This window comes from Elaeis guineensis, chromosome 7 (genome assembly GCF_000442705.2).
Source record: "Elaeis guineensis isolate ETL-2024a chromosome 7, EG11, whole genome shotgun sequence".
Lineage (NCBI taxonomy): Eukaryota > Viridiplantae > Streptophyta > Magnoliopsida > Arecales > Arecaceae > Elaeis > Elaeis guineensis.
The window spans coordinates 664,757-680,782 of NC_025999.2; the positions used below are offsets into that span (position 1 = coordinate 664,757).

The following is a 16,026-nucleotide window of genomic DNA, read 5'->3' on the forward strand; positions in this document are numbered from 1 at the left end:
ATTATTAGAGAAGTCGGGACACAAGCTACTTCGGAACTGTGCAAGCCGGTTAAGTCCTACCGACTTACCCGAGTTGGCGACTTCTCTAAGTTGGTGACTAGGGTTCGACATTACAGCGATAAGAAACATTACAAACAAGAAGAAAAAGAGAAGACAATTTCATTCATTGATTAAAAGAAATTACAAAGTCGGGCCGAAGCCGATTACATGTATTTTTAAGAAGAAACAAAAGGAAGACAGTCGGCTGGACCGATCATTCGTCCTGGATAATCTCTTCGACCGACGGAGGATCGGGAAGAATCGGCGTCTCGACCATGAGCGGCGCTGGGTCGACGGCAGAAGGATGTCCTTCAGTCGGCAAGGGACCTCCGGTCGGCTCCTGCTCCGGGACGGCTTCCTCCGCCGGGATGACGCCTCCCGACGGGTGGTCGGCCTCCTCTTCGGTTCCCTCCTCTTCGACGAGTAGCGGGGCGACTCGGCTGACGTCCACCTCCGGGTACAGGGCATGGACGGCATCCCGACCGTCCTCGAACCCGACCCGGTAGGAGGCGAAGCCCGACTCGAGCATCTCCTCCTTGTACCGGTCGGAGGCCCGGAAGTCCTCAACCGCACGATCGGCCGACTCCCTCGCCGACCGTACCTCGTCCTCAGTATGGGCCAGCTCCTCCCTCGCCAACTCCGCCTCGGCCCTGGCAATTTCGGCGTCGATTTGGGCGATGGACAAATCCTCTTCGGTTTCCGCGAGCTTCCCCAGGCTGGCCCGAAGTTGCTCGCGTTCCCCTTGGAGTTCGGAGGTGGCACTGTCCCGTTCGCGTCGAAGACGACGCACGACCCGACCTTTGTGCTTGGCCTCCTTCTTGGCCGACTTCAGTTCGGCCATAAGCCGGGAGACCTCGTCCGTCAACTTGGCCTCCCGGTCGACCGACTCCTGCAGTTGGTCGACCAGCATCGCTCTTTCGACCTCGGCCGCCGCCGACCTTTCCTTGAAGGCTGCCCGAACGTCGCTGAACCTTCGGTATCCGGCCTCCAACTCGGACATGGTGAAGATCAACTGCCGACGGGAAAAAACTTTGTCAGAATTATGTGGCAAGCGAAAATTCTTCTAAGGAAAAAGGTGACGCGAAGCTTACCTCCACCATCGACGGGTAGAACCGCGACAGCATCTCGGTCACCTGCCGAGACCGCAACGACTGAACGTCGGTAGGGAGGAGGATCCCCTGGCACAACCTCCTCGCAAGGTTGTGGTCGGCCAAGGCCGACGCACCCTCAGGGTAGTATGCGCTGGGGGGCATTGATCTCTCCTCCTCCGAGGGCTCCATCGGGGCTTTCCCCCGATCAGCTGCCCCGACCAACGGGGCTGGCAGCGATGGGACGCTGGAGTTCGACCCGGCGCCCCCCGTTGCGCCAGCGGACGCCTCCGGACGATGTTCGGCTTCCCGAACGACATCCGGCTCCACCCGCGGTGGCGAAACCGCCGACACTCCTTCGGCCACTTCCTCGGTCGGCCTCTCCTCGACTCGGACGGTCGGAGCCACGAGGGCTATGATCGGCTCCGACCCCTCGGTCGCCGATGCCTCCACGGTCGGCGGGACTGGGGCTGGTCTCTTGGAAGGGCGCGAAGGGCCAGCCCCCGACGCTGGCCTCTTCCTCGCGGCGGCAAACTGACGAATTTCGGCGTCGGTCGGCCTCATCCTCGGCGGTGTCCCTGCAAAACCTACCAATGTCAAAGGCCGGACCAGGACTACCCTAAAGCCGAACAAGAAGAAAAGCTGGGGGATCGGGCGATACCTATTCGGGGGACCAGACTCAGGCCGGCGTCATAGAGAGCTTGCTCGGTAACAAGCTCCCTCTGCTTCGGGACCGACATGTCTTTGAGTCGGTGGAAGTCCTCCCGGTCGTCCACGTCGACCCGACTGTTGTCGTTGGCCTCAGTTCGGGGTACACCCCAGCGAGAAGGAAAGCCCCAAGAGGAGGAAGAGGAAACAAAGAAGAACTGGTTCTTCCATCCATGAATGGACGATGGAAGACCGGTTATGAAGGCAAGACCCTTCCGGGGGTTGAAGAGCCACCACCCTCGGGCTTTAGGGTGGGGTCGGAGCACAAAGAAGGCCCGGAAGAGGGAAACGCGGGGGTCGGTCGGCAGGAGCTGACACAACAGCGCGAAAGAAATGATTAGCCGGACAGAGTTCGGCGCCAGTTGCGCCGGACAGAGTCCGTAGTAATCAAGCAGATTTCGGACGAACTCCGGAATCGGAAGTCGAAGACCCGCACGAAGGTCCTCAACATACAGCGCCAGGTCGCCGGGCAGAGGGTTGTTGACCCGACCGCCGGCCCCTGGAGCAGAGAGCCGAAACTGCTCCGGGATGCGATAGTGCTCCCGAAGCTGATCGACGTTCGGCCCCGAAAGCAAGGAGGCCTCATCTTCCGGAGCCGATCGGGTGTTGTCGGTCGGGTTCCCCGACCGAGCTCCCTGAGTCGGTTTCCTGGTCATTGTGCAGGGACCGAAAGAAGAGAAAGAAGAAAAGAAAGGAAGAAGGGGAAGGAGGACCACGAACCCGATGGACCCTCCGGAAGTAGAGAAGAGCTCTGCCCGCGACGACCGAGAAATCGCCCGGACAGAGTTTCCCCAGCAAATGGCAAATGTGGGTCAGGGTCCGGGAGGTCCTATATATATAGGGCCGACCGACGGCCGAGATGCTCCCGCGCCGACCAAAGTCCTCCAGATGCGCGACGCGTGGCGCCCGCCGGTTGGCTGAGGATTCGGCGCGCTTCGCCCCGGGACGCCCGCACCGCCCTTATTAAATGCCGGAGCGGACGCCGGCCAACCACCATGACACGCGGCGCACGGGGGTTGGCTCCGCTGTCGGCCGCCCGTGCCGGTCCGCATCCCCGATGGGACGCCTCACCCGCGATCGGTGCCGAATATCCGATCGACTGACGTCGTATCGTCCGGCGCCCGATCTTCTGACACCGACGTGACGACTGACGACGACAAGACGCGGCGTCTGACACCGGACGCCGGCACGACTTCTGGCATCGACTAGACGTTCGGATCACTTGGGATTCGTGAGGTGTCAGACAACGGATCAGCCGGCGGTACGGTCGGATCTGCACATGCGACAAATCCACTCCCAGTCGCCCGGTCTTGCTACCCGAATGAAGGCATCGGCCAGCTCTCCACCCGACTTAGGAGTGGAGGGGGGCAACTGTTGGGGGATACCCACCGACCGACCGACCGACTATCGGAGGGCCCGACCGGCTGGCGGCCCGACCGACCGACCGACCGACTATCGGAGGGTCCGACCGGCTGGCGGCCTGACCGACTAACCGACGGCCCGACGAACGACTCTGACTGGCCGATCGTAAGTCGGGCGACAGGCCAACGGACGCCATCAGCGGCTAACCGCGGCCATTCCACGGTCCATTCCCGACCGACCAAACCCAGAGGTCCGGTAGCCGACCCACTTGAAGCTCGCCGACCGACGGAGGAGTCCGACGCCACTCTGCTGGCCACCGACCTTGGGTCGGCCGACTCCACCAACCGCCGTACGGCCGCCAGACGTTGTCAGCTCTGACACGGACATGCGGCACAGTTACCTAGGGGCATTGTCCCGCCGAGAGCCGGGTCAACCCTGGTGATTAGACGGCTACACGGCGACATGACGTTTTCACGGCGGCTCTGACAGCCTACAGTGAGTTGACAGTTCCTCACTTGTCCGCGCCATTAATGATGGCGCCATACCGCGCTCCACTATATATACCGGGGAAGGCAACAGTGCAAGGGATCGATCCGCCCGTCTCTCCCACATACGCAGGCTCGCTCCTCCCTCTCTCTCTTCCTCTCTCTTTCTCAGAGCTCTCTGTCTGCATTTCACTGTTGCCCAGTCACCTCTCTGACTTGACCGTCGGAGGGTCCCCGCCGGAGCCGCCTCCGGTCAGTGCGGACTTCCTTTTGCAGGTGCACGCTTCCCGGCGATCGGGCGACGAGGCGATTGGCCGCAACAGATGGCTTTCAATCGATCGATGGATAGCGCGGTTAAGGCCCATACTATGTGGTTGTGGTTACGAAATTAGGTAGGTAACGTAATATTAGATGGGTTTTTCTTCTTCTTTCTTCCTCATCCTTCTAAGCCAATTATTCCGGTCCTTGTTTCAGAAAATGTTCCTAGAAGAAGAGGAGGCAGTAAACGCTAGATTTCCTGTTCTTGATTAGCTTGGTGACTGACTGCAGTAAAAAGATTATTTAAAAAAAAACAAACAAAAAGAAAAGAAAAGAAAAGAGGAAAGAAAAAATAGAGGGGGACAACAAACAACCGTCGCCTTCGTTGGTGTTCTCCTCCGTCTTTGGTGTCTCCACAGCATCACGTTTCTTTTCTTTTTGAAATTAAACAAGTAAATGATTTCCTGATTAAGTTCACGTTTATCGTACAAATAGCCGGTGCTAGCGAGGGGATGCTGAAAGACTCGGTCACGATCGCAGCTTAACAGAGCTAATTTATTTTCCTATTTGGTTACGATCTCCTGACAGGATTGGAGGAATTTCAAATACGTTATCCAAACAAGGTCACAAGATCAGGTGAGATCTTTTCTGCTGAATTTTGAGGACCTCAGTTGTGTCCATTCACTCCCCTCTTTGTTTCAGGGGCATGAAGCATCACTCTGGCTCATTCACTTGGCTTTAAGTGCAGGCCAGGCGTCAGGTGGCATTGAGCTGTGCTGGTGGGATAGGTCTTGGTGGATTTTGCATCCGGAGATTCATGGCCGAATGAATCTTCTCTCTCGGTGTTTCAAGTCTTGACCATAACGAAAAAAGGTGGCGAAGGGGACCCTTGCTATCGAGGATCTCGTCGGCATTGAACCATGGATTAGCGAAGTAAGTCGATGAGGGCTAATTCTCCACCTCCGGTTTTGTCACGCGCGCCATTTTTTTATCTGATGGCTGAGTTTGCCAACATCTGCTGTACCAGCTTGGTTGGCATAATTTCAGGAGATAAATTAAGTTCTGGTTTCCATCAGTTCCTTTTCTAACGTTATCCACACTGATTGATCGATTTGCTTGCTCCAGTTGCCATTGGCATCACACCATTTTCGCTCGATCTGTTGACTGATGGTGCCTGGATTTATTTGCGTAGTTTGTGCTTAGCGTCCAGTGCTGAACAAGCAGAGTTCAGGATTACATGTAATCTTTCTGTAAAGACTTCTCTTGGAATGGACTGGAATTCCAAGGCTGCCTTGCAGTGGGATTGGGAAAATTTGGCGCTATTCAGTGGGAAAGAAAGCGAGCTTTCTAGACCCGCACAGCAGGACGAGTGGAAGGTTGAAAGTGCGGGAAGAATTGGTGACGCAACTCTGTATTCATCTAGCAGGGGTGCCTGTTCTGGCTCAGAATTGGGCAATGGTTCATCCAAGAGTTCCATCTCAGCCTCCATGTATTCTTCGTCAAAAGTGCCAGAGTTCAACTTTGAGGCAGTTGAAGTGTTTCCTAAGAATCTAAGCAAGAGCAAAGAATTAGCCAGGGAAGAAGACCCCGGAACTTCTCCTGTAGCCATCGCTAAAGTTGGTCCTGGTGAACCACCAATGGGTCTGAAGCTTGGCAAGAGGACCTACTTTGAAGATGTCTGTGCAAGGAATAACATCAAGAATTCATCTGCTTCTTCCATGACGCCATCAACCACCTTGGTTAAGAAGACAAGGATGTCTCATCAGAGCATGCAGACTACTTGCCAGGTTGAGGGTTGTAACATTAATCTCACTGCAGCTAAAGATTATCATCGCAAGCACAGAGTCTGTGAAAGCCATTCTAAATCACCCAAGGTTATTGTTGCTGGTCAAGAGTGCCGGTTTTGTCAACAGTGTAGCACGTAAGACTCTTTTAATTGTTATTTAGCAATCTTAACCTATCACAATGCTGAAAGCTTTGTGGTTAGGATTCTTATCTTCTTAGTGGGACCTTCACCAGTTACTTGAAATGGTATTTGTTCTTCACTTTTCACTGCAAGTGATGTTGTGAATCTCAGTTGTAGCAGCTCTGAGCTGCCAGATATATAGGACCATTTTGTTGCCTGTAATTGGTAGCATGATAATAAAGAATTTGAAAGCACCAGCAATATCCGAGGATGTACTTTTTAAAATGAATAAATGATGAATTTGTTAACCTGATTTCACATTTTTGTGATAAGGCTTCATGGTTGTCTTCAGGTTAATATTACACATGCTTCCTGAGTTGATAGCTTTTCATAATCCCAACTTCAAGCATGTCCTTTTATTCCAGAAATATGTATGAATTTATGTTTTTCTTCCATGACTTGTCCGAGTTTGATCAGAAAAAACGAAGCTGCCGCAGACGTCTATCTGATCATAATGCACGTCGACGCAAACCACAGCAAAAAAATTATCTCATTCAATTCTTCAAGGCTTTCTTCATCATTTTATGGTATTCTTCGGCCATCATTTCCCTTCCGAGATGAATGATATAATGAAATCTAATTTTGGAATATGATATGCTTCATCCTCTCTTTGACATCTTTCCTTATACACAAGGCATGAATCAAGCAGTAGCTAATGGTTTCAATGGTAGATATTCCATTGCTCCTAGACATAGTCGTATCATTTTCTCATCTAACCGAAAATATGGAGAAGTCATGCTCCAGATGAAGCAAATATTACAAGAAGTAAAGGTCTTCAAAGAACTGTTCTATTTCTGAACCTTGACCACATGGGGATAAATCTTGACCTCATGGCACATCAACCGAAGTTTCTTCCATTTGTTTATGGTCCCCACGTGGAATGCTGGTTGGCCCTACATGGGGGCCAGGAAGGTGGTAGTTCACTCAGTGGCTAGATGAGGTTAATCTACATGTGCATGTACATAAAGGATCCTTCATCTGAAATTGAATGTTCTGTTTTTTGAAGTTTGCTAAAGAAATAATTAACTTTATTTGAATTATGCAGTATGCCATTATATGATTAAGCTGGATAACATTACGCTATTATCTGGATTTATTTGTTTTAAGAGAGATTACTTTCCTAGTTTATGACCACAAATTGGTCAGGAATGATCCAAGATTAGAAGTTCTTGTTCATTGCTTGATAAGTCTATTTCTCACCTAGGAATGCTGAAAATCTGGCCATTAATCTAATATGCCGGACTTTCTTTCCTCATTTTTATGAATTGTTTCATGAAAAACTTAATCTAATATGCCTAATCTAGTGTTGTTCGATGTTCACATAACACGTGGGTGGTTAGGTGGGATCATTTATATGTTTACCATATAAGGTTGCCACTAAGGATTGGAGAGATTGTGGAAGCACTGTTTTGGAAACACTAGTGGAAAAGGTTGTCTTGATATATTTGTGGAGGTAGGCGAACTTATCTTCATAAAAGGAAAAATTACCCTTGTCCAATGAATGCCTGTAAGCCTGTCAATATGGTCCGCAGACTCTGCTGATACTGGGATACCATGTTGAGGTTGGTGCAAATTGTAAAAATCTAGGTTCCTTGGGAAACGGACAAAGGGGATTAGGGATCTCTTTTTCCAATGAGTTAGAAGATAGTTGTTGGGATTAGAGGGAATGTTGTTTAGATTAAGATGGATAGCATGAACCTCATGTTTCATGCTATCTAGCCTGGGGATTAAGGACTAACTAGTGGTTGAGAGGACTGCAAGAGGGAAGGTAACTAGCTTAGATCAGTTGGGTTAAGATGCCACCTCAATTATATCCCCCCCAAAAAAAAAAATAGAACAAGGAGTGAGTGATGCGCCTTGTCGTGAGGCGATCAAAGATAATTAAACTAGTCTAACTAATAATATAGAAGTGGTGAGACCAGATATCGATCCACATGGATCTCCGGTAGTTATTGCGAAAGTGAAATTAAAGTGCAATAGGTGTGATGTAAGAACTAAATATCATTTTGCAAGAAATCTAAAGTTAATGCTAAGTTATTTGGTCAAAATAATTCAATAAGAACAGACCTCGGGAATTCGACTCCACTTTGTAAACAGATTTTAGATCCTTTTTACGGTGCATTTAGTAAACTTTGTGGTGCAAGTTGATATAGTTTACTTCTTTCTCAAGTACGAACCGTACCCTTAGGTCACAGCTCATCTCTTAGGAAAATATGATATTTATCTTGACTCATAAATTAAAAAAATGATTGATTTGGTTATTTAGAATAATCTATCCCCTCTTGGTACGCATCGTATCCTTGGATCATGGTATATCTTTAAGGAGTATAAAATATTTTAATTATCCAAATCTAACTTTAAAACATAAACAAACAACTTTGCACATTCAAAGATAAATCATTCATTGACGTAAAATAGGAAAATACAAAGGATAAAACATTAAAGCAAATCGGTTACAATGTGTGTCTTCTTTCCAAGAAGAAGGGAACTAGCTGCGCATGGTGGAGATCTTCATCCTTCTGTTGACAGCAACTTTTGGACCATTGCTTCTCTTGATGCGAAACTGCAACCCCTCTTGGAAGCAGATTGACGATGGGAAGAAGAATAGGAAGGGCAACAAAGATTTGGTGAAGAAAAAGAATGCTAAGATTAGGACCTCTCCTAGTGTTGGTGGCGTGAAGAAGTGGGAGAAGGAGAAGAGATGGAGAAATGACAGCCTCTGGGGCTTTGGGTGTGGAAGAAAAAAATATTCGACGATCCCCTCTCATTTCCTACGATCTTTTTTTTAAAGACTTCATATCACACGTTCAGATCATGTTTGCTTCGCATCTCAACAGCTGCTCCATGCAAGTCGCATCCCATTTTCACGTTCTTTTCTTCGTAAAATCGTACATCCGTATAAGTCCCTACGTCCAGCCAGTGCTCCAATGATCGAGCTTCAAGCCGGTTCCAGTCACTTGTTTCCGTTCAAAACTTTCACACTGTATCCAGTCACTTTGCTGCATTTAATGCTCACGCGCGCCCAAGCTCCCAACTCACGCCCAACCAAAAGGAATCAAAGTGGTACATTTAATGTGCATTGGCCCCACTGCTTTCCATGTATAGCGGGTGGTCTACAATCACATAGTTTTGATCCTTTCATGTTTGACCTAGCCGTAACTAAGGCACCACCTTCTTGTCTTCTTATGCATCCACTTCTTCCAAAGAAAATTTATTTTTTTGGTCCAATGCCACATATATCCCTCATTTTATTCTTTATTTGGGATCTTCTTTCTTAGCGCCGTTCTGCATCTGTATCACGCCCGTGTCTGCATCACATAATCAAATTAATCAAGTCCAATCTATCAATTACCTGCAAAATAAACTAGAGAGCATCAAATTTTTAATAAATGAAGAGCAATTAAATAAAATTGAGTGCTTCTAGTGACTTAATTTAAGTATTTATCACACTCTCCAACTTGAACTTTGTTCGTCCTCGAATAAAATAGATAAATTAATAATATGTACCGACTCATCTTAGAAATGAGAGGTACCTTGATAGTTCTAAGGTCAGTTGATATCCAGCTAGACCATCAAAGGAATACTTCATTGAATTATCAATTCTACCCATCTAGTAGTTGAGTGAAGTCCATAAAAATTTTTGGAGTTTTTCTTTCATCAACTTTCCACCTCACTCTTTTAAGTCCTTTAACTTACTGTGGGCTTAGTGTAGTATCTTCTTGCAATTTAGTCTCTTTATTCTCTCTATCTCTCTTCTTTTTTTAAAAAAAATAATTATTTACGTGTATAGTCAGCACATTGTCCTAACCTTTTAAGTTTTCTAGTTGATCCTTATAACGAGCTTTAAGCCAATGACTCTCAAACTAGTTGGTTTTAGGACATTAACTATAGAACACCCCTCAGGCTTAATGATTTGAGTCAAAAAGACTACGAGTTAAAATTGACTTTACAAAAAATTCTTTTACATTCTCACCTTTTGACACGAACGATAATGCTTACTTTAGCAAAGGAGTCTGATTACTCAGTGAGAGATACCAAATATCTATTTTATTAATCTAAATAGACTTTAAAGTGGATTTTATGCATACTTTGACCTTTTCACTTATACCCCCATGAAGTAGATTCTTCATTGAGATCATTGGGCAGAAGGTTTTGAAATCATTCTAAAATTTATTTTGATCTAAATCCTATCATTTATTGGGCTTTCTTAATAATTTACCTCTCAATATCTCTAAAATTATTTGCATCATTAATCATTCATCAATTAGAATATCCGATTAATTTCAAATCGAGATAAAATTTGGTATATAAAATTGATTATGATCATACTTGAGGACTTGATTAATTTAATTATTCACCCTCCCTCCCAAACTTTATTTTCATTATCCCCAATGAAAGAAAAAAATAACAAAGTAGAATAAAATAGAGAAAGAAATTGCAAAGAGGGATACCACCTGGATTCGATGTGCTCATTGATTGTTGGGTGAGAGGTTCTCTTTTTGTGGGCATGATTTATTTGTGATTCTATCTGGACCTTAGATGGGATGCTCTCCCCAACTTGGCTAATTGCCCTTCTCGGATTTTTTTATGAAAAAAAAGAAGCTAGATAATTGAAAGAAATACATAAATTGGATTGTCTCTTAGGAGTGCTAAATTTAAAGTATTCAGCCAGATTGTGCTAAGTATCATAGCGGTGCTTAGACTGGATCCACTAGATCAACAGATTCAATTAGTTCCCTGTCATTGATTTCTTTCAGATATGGTTTCAAACGCTGGCCATTTACCTTAAAAGTAGTCCTTTGTTTAGGATCTCTGAGTTCTATGGTTCTATTGGGAAAGATTTGGGTCACGACGAAGGGTCCATCCCAGTATAAGCAAAGTTTTTCGGGAAAAAGATGCAACCTAGAATTAAAGAGCCATACTTTTTGATCGGGCTCGAATATTTTTCGTGCAATGAATTTATCGTGGTGTGCTTTAGTTTGATATTTATAAATTCTAGCATTCTTATAAGCTTCATTGCGTAACTCTTCTAATTCATTCAATTGAAGTCTCCTATTGGAACCTGTATTTTTCATGACAAAATTAAATTGCCGAATGGCACAAAATGCATTGTGTTCTAATTCGACTGGCAGATGACAAGCTTTTTCAAAAATAAACCGATAAGGAGACATTTCTATGGATGTTTTAAAGGCAGTATGGTAGGCCCATAGTGTATCATCTAAACATGCTGATCAGTCTTTTCTGTCGAATCTTATCATTTTTTCAAGAATGTGTTTGATCTCCCTATTGGAGACCTCTACTTGACCACTTGTCTGGGGGTGATAGGGTTGGCAACTTTATGAGTTATCTCATATTTTTTCATTAGTGTGTCCAAGTGCCTATTTGTGAAGTGTACACCCCCATCGCTAATTATGGCTCTTGGGCACCCAAACCGACTAAAGATGTTATGCTAAATGAACTTGATCATGACTTTATGATCATTGGTTTGGATTGCCATGGCCTCCATCCATTTCGATACATAGTCCACTGCGATCAGTATGTACTCATATCCAAATGAAGAAGGAAAGGGTCTCACAAAGTCGATTCTCTGGACATCAAAAATTTCTACGACTAGAATAGGAGATAGGGGCATCATATCTTTTCTTGAAATATTCTCTGTTTGCTAATATCTTAGGCAATTACAGTCAAATTCGTATGCATCTTTGAATAGAGTTGGCCAGTAGAATCCACTTTGCAGCACTTTTGCTACAATTTTTCTCCCACTAAAGTATCCCCCACAGGCAAGGGAGTGACAAAAAGTGAGTATGCTTTTAAATTCACCCTCGAAGACACAACGTCGAATTACCTGATCGGAACAATACTTAAATAGTTCAGGTTCCTCCCAAAAATAATATTTGATTTGTGAGAAGAATCTATCCTTTTTCTGTTTGGACTGGTGGGAAGGAATTTGTCCTGTCGCCAGGTAATTAACTATATGAGCAAACCAAGAGAGTTTATTAGAGGAGATTGTAAAAAATTGTTTATCAAAGAATTTCTCTTTGATCTCATCGGTGCCTTTGTGTGTTTGACTAAGATCCTAGAAATATGATCTGCTACCATATTTTTGGAATCCTTCTTGTCTTTGATTTCTAAATCAAAGTTTTGAAGAAGAAGGATCTATCTAATCAACCTAGACTTTGTATCTTTTTTAGAGAGCAAGTGTTTTAATGCCACATGATTAGAGTAGACTAGGATCTTAGACCCTAAAAGATATGATCGAAATTTATCTAGGGCGAATGCTACAGCTAGTAACTCCTTTTCAGTAGTAGTATAATTCAATTAGACATCTGAAAGGATTTTACTAGTATAATAGATCACGTATGATTCCTTATTAATTCTTTGTCCTAGCACTGCACCAATTGCAAAATCGGATGCATCACACATAATCTCTAAGGGAAAGGACCAATCAGGGGGCTTAATAATTGGTGTCGTCGTCATGACTGTGCGAAGTATATGGAAGGATTTAAGGCAATCATCATCAAAGACAAAATTTTTTTGGCAAGTAAATTGCACAAGGGTCTAGGTAAGGTTCGCCGTACCGGTATCGGATCCCGTACCGGTGAAATTCTGTTTAATATCGATACGCGGTTCAGTACGGTATGGTAATATCGGTACGCTTCGGTATGACGTATCAATACGAAATCGGTATGGTACGGGCGGTATGGGATGGTACGATATTCCATGGGTCTAGGACTCTAGAGATTTTGCTAAAGTCTTGGATGAATCTCCTATAAAACCCAGCATGGCCGAGAAAGGATTGTATTTGTTTGATTGAAGTGTAGGAGTTTTGAGATTATTTTTACTTTAGCTTTGTCCACTTCAATCCTCCTCTCAAAAACAATGTGGCCTAACATAATCCTTTCACGGACCATAAAATGACTCTTTTACCAACTTGGCACTAGATTTGTCTAGATACATCATTTTAGTACTTTAGACATGTTATTGAGATACTTCTCGAAAGTGGTCCTGAATATAAAAAATCATCCATGAATATTTTCAAAAATTTATCCACCATGTCTGAGAAAATGACCAGTATGCATCGCTGGAATATAGCGGGTGCATTACAAAGCCCAAATGACATACGTCGGAAAGCAAACTTACCATAGGGGCAAGTGAAGGTTGTTTTCTCTTGATCTTTAGGAAACACAGGTATTTGATTATATCCTGAATAACAATCTAAGAAGCAGAAAAAGTGCTGATCTGCTAATCGTTCTAGGATTTGATCAATAAAGGGTAATGAAAAATGATCCTTCCTAGTAACATTGTTCAGTTTCCTATAATCTATGCAGACTCGCCAACCAGCTGTTGTATGAGTTGGGAGTAGTTCACCTTTTTCATTTTCCACCACCGTAAAACCTGATTTCTTAGATACTACTTGGGTGGGACTGACCCATTTACTATCTGAAATCGGATAGATAATCTCTGTATCTAACCACTTCACTACTTTTTTACAACCTCCCGCATATTAGGATTAAGTCTCCATTGCATGTCCCTATAGGGTTTGGCATTTTCCTCACAGTAAATGTGGTGCATGTAGATAGAAGGGTCAATGCCTTTCTGATCAGCAATCGACCATCCAATTGCTTCTTTATATTCTTTTAAGATACCTACAAGTTGAGATTTTTTATCAGAGATTAGGTCTGCCGCAATGATTACTGGGAGGGTATCATTGGATCCTAAGAATGTATATTTTAACGTGATCGGGAGTGACTTTAATTCTATTGTAGGTGGTGCTTTTAATGATAAAGCCATTGGTGTGCTAGAGGGTGTAGATAATTATTCATAATTCACGGTTCATGGAGGAGTGGTCTTTGAATTAGGTGGCTCTAATAAGACATTCACTTCTCCCATGTACCCATCTATATCAAAATTGTCTACATCAAAATGAGATAGACAGGCCTGCAGAGGATCCTGTGAAAGTACAGTGGGCTCAGTTTCTTCTACAAGTTTCTCTAGCATATTTATCTCACCATAATCATTTATGGGTGGTCCTAGAGCAGCATTGAAAACATTCAACCTTAACTTTTTATTTCCGAATGATACATTCATGACTCCAGTTCTACAGTTAATGCAAGCGTTAGTGATCGCTAGGAAGGGTCTGCCTAGGATAATCGAAATTTGACTAAGGTTACCACTAGATTCTATATCTAAGACAAGAAAGTCTACTGAAAAGTAGAATTCATCTACTTGGACAAGCACGTTCTCTATCATCCCACGTGGTACCTTAACAGATCTATCGACTAATTGTAAGATAATCGATGTGGGTTTCAACTCTCCAAAATCAAAGAGTTCGTACATTGAACTTGAAAGAAGATTAACACTCGTCCCTAAATCTAATAGAGCTTTCTTAATGGTCAGATCCCTTATTACACATGAGATGATTGGGGTACCAGGATCCTTGAGTTTAGATGGGGTTGTGTGTTGGAAGATTGAGCTGGCTTGCTCAGTAAGTTGGACTTTCTTTGGTGTGTGTGCCTTAGATCTACGTTTTTACGTGCACATGTCTTTAAGAAATTTGGCGTATGTTGGGACTTGTTTAATTGCATCAAGAAGGGGTAAGTTTATTTGAACTTGTTTAAATAGCTCTAGCATTTCGTTCATCTTGATGTCCTTTTTGTCGAGAGGCAGAGGGGATTCTAAAGCACTTGGGAATGGAGCCTTAAGTGCGGGTGCTGGGATAATTGGTTTCTTCCTCTCCTCGGTGTTTTCTTTTCTGGCTTGGTTGGTACTATGTGTTCTAGTTGTTGGGTTTTCTCTAGTTGGTTTAAGACTTTCCCACTTCTAAGGATCATTACAGATTTCGCATGTTCGGGACAGGTTTCAGGATCAATGGAGCTCTCAGCCATATACTGCCCTTTAGGGTTGCTGATGGGCTGGCTTGAAAGTTTTTCTTCCTCCCTTCTACTAAAAGTAGTAGCTAGTTGACCTATTTGGATCTCTAGCTTGGCTATTGATTGCGTGTGGGAGTGGAGGATGTGGGTGTTCATCTCAAACCCTTTCAATGCTTACAACACTTTCTCCTCAAAGGCAAAACTATTATTGCTAGGAGGGGTTTGGGATTGCGGGGCATTCGAATATTGAGCGTGTGACGTGTTTCTGAACTGTCTCTTGATGATTGGGCCTGTGTGAGGCTGGGTTGGCCACAAGTTGTGGTCTCCAAAAAAAATTCGGATGATTCCGCCAGCTCGAATTATAGGTATTTGAGTATGGATCATTTCTTGGTCTGGGAGCCATTCAGGTTTGGGCTTGATGGGCTTGCTCCTAAACAAGCTCAGAAAATTGGTATGCAGCTAGACAATCACCTATCGATGGGTAGGACTCGAACAGATTATACAAACATTCTGTAATTATGCGAATGAGGAAGAGGTGTGCCCGACTTGCAGTATTCAGTCAAGTTTTTGGGATAGTTCATCTATCTTGCTATAGATATCTACAAAATGCCCTACCTCGTATATTCCACCTTGTTTAGGTCCTGTCATGGGAGGGTCTCTACGAACAACCGACATGTGATGTAATGAGTTCTCGCTCAATGTCTCGAAGAGTTGCCAAGCTTCATGCTCGTTTTTTAGCATGAATGTCCCACCATAAGAGGAGTCAACCATTTGCTGGTGCTTTTCTGATAAATCATTATAGAAGCACTGGACTAGTTGTCACTTAGGTATGGCATAGTGCAGACATTTTCTAATTAGTTCTTTTAATCTCTCCCATATTTTGTGGAACATCTCTCTATCCATCTGGGGAAAACTTGAGATGGCTTTTCTAATTTGATTAGTTTTTTCTATAGGAAAGTATTTCTTGAGAAATTCTTTCGAAAGTTGGTCCTAGGTCAAAATTGTTATGGTGTCTAAGGAGTTCAACCAATGCTTGACCTTGTCTTTCAGAAAAATGGGAACAACTTGAGTCTGAGAGCATCATCAAAGAAGTGTTGGATTTTAACCATTGAGCAAGTTCCTAGGAATTCGTTTAGATGTTTGTAAGGGTCCTCATTCGCAAATCCATAAAAAGATGGTAGCATCTGAATCACACTGGATTTGATTTCATATTGGACTACCTCTACAGGAGGCACTTATATACAAAGAGA

At 44.4% G+C, this 16,026-nt stretch overlaps 1 non-coding gene and 1 pseudogene across 1 annotated transcript; both read left to right on the forward strand.

Moving 5' to 3' along the window:
* LOC105049257 (squamosa promoter-binding-like protein 12) overlaps nucleotides 1-16,026 on the forward strand; it is a 53,115-nt pseudogene that overhangs the window by 27,576 nt on the left and 9,513 nt on the right.
* LOC140859574 (small nucleolar RNA R71) lies at nucleotides 15,606-15,711 on the forward strand. Its single transcript, XR_012143111.1, has one exon. It is a non-coding gene; the product is annotated as a small nucleolar RNA R71 (small nucleolar RNA).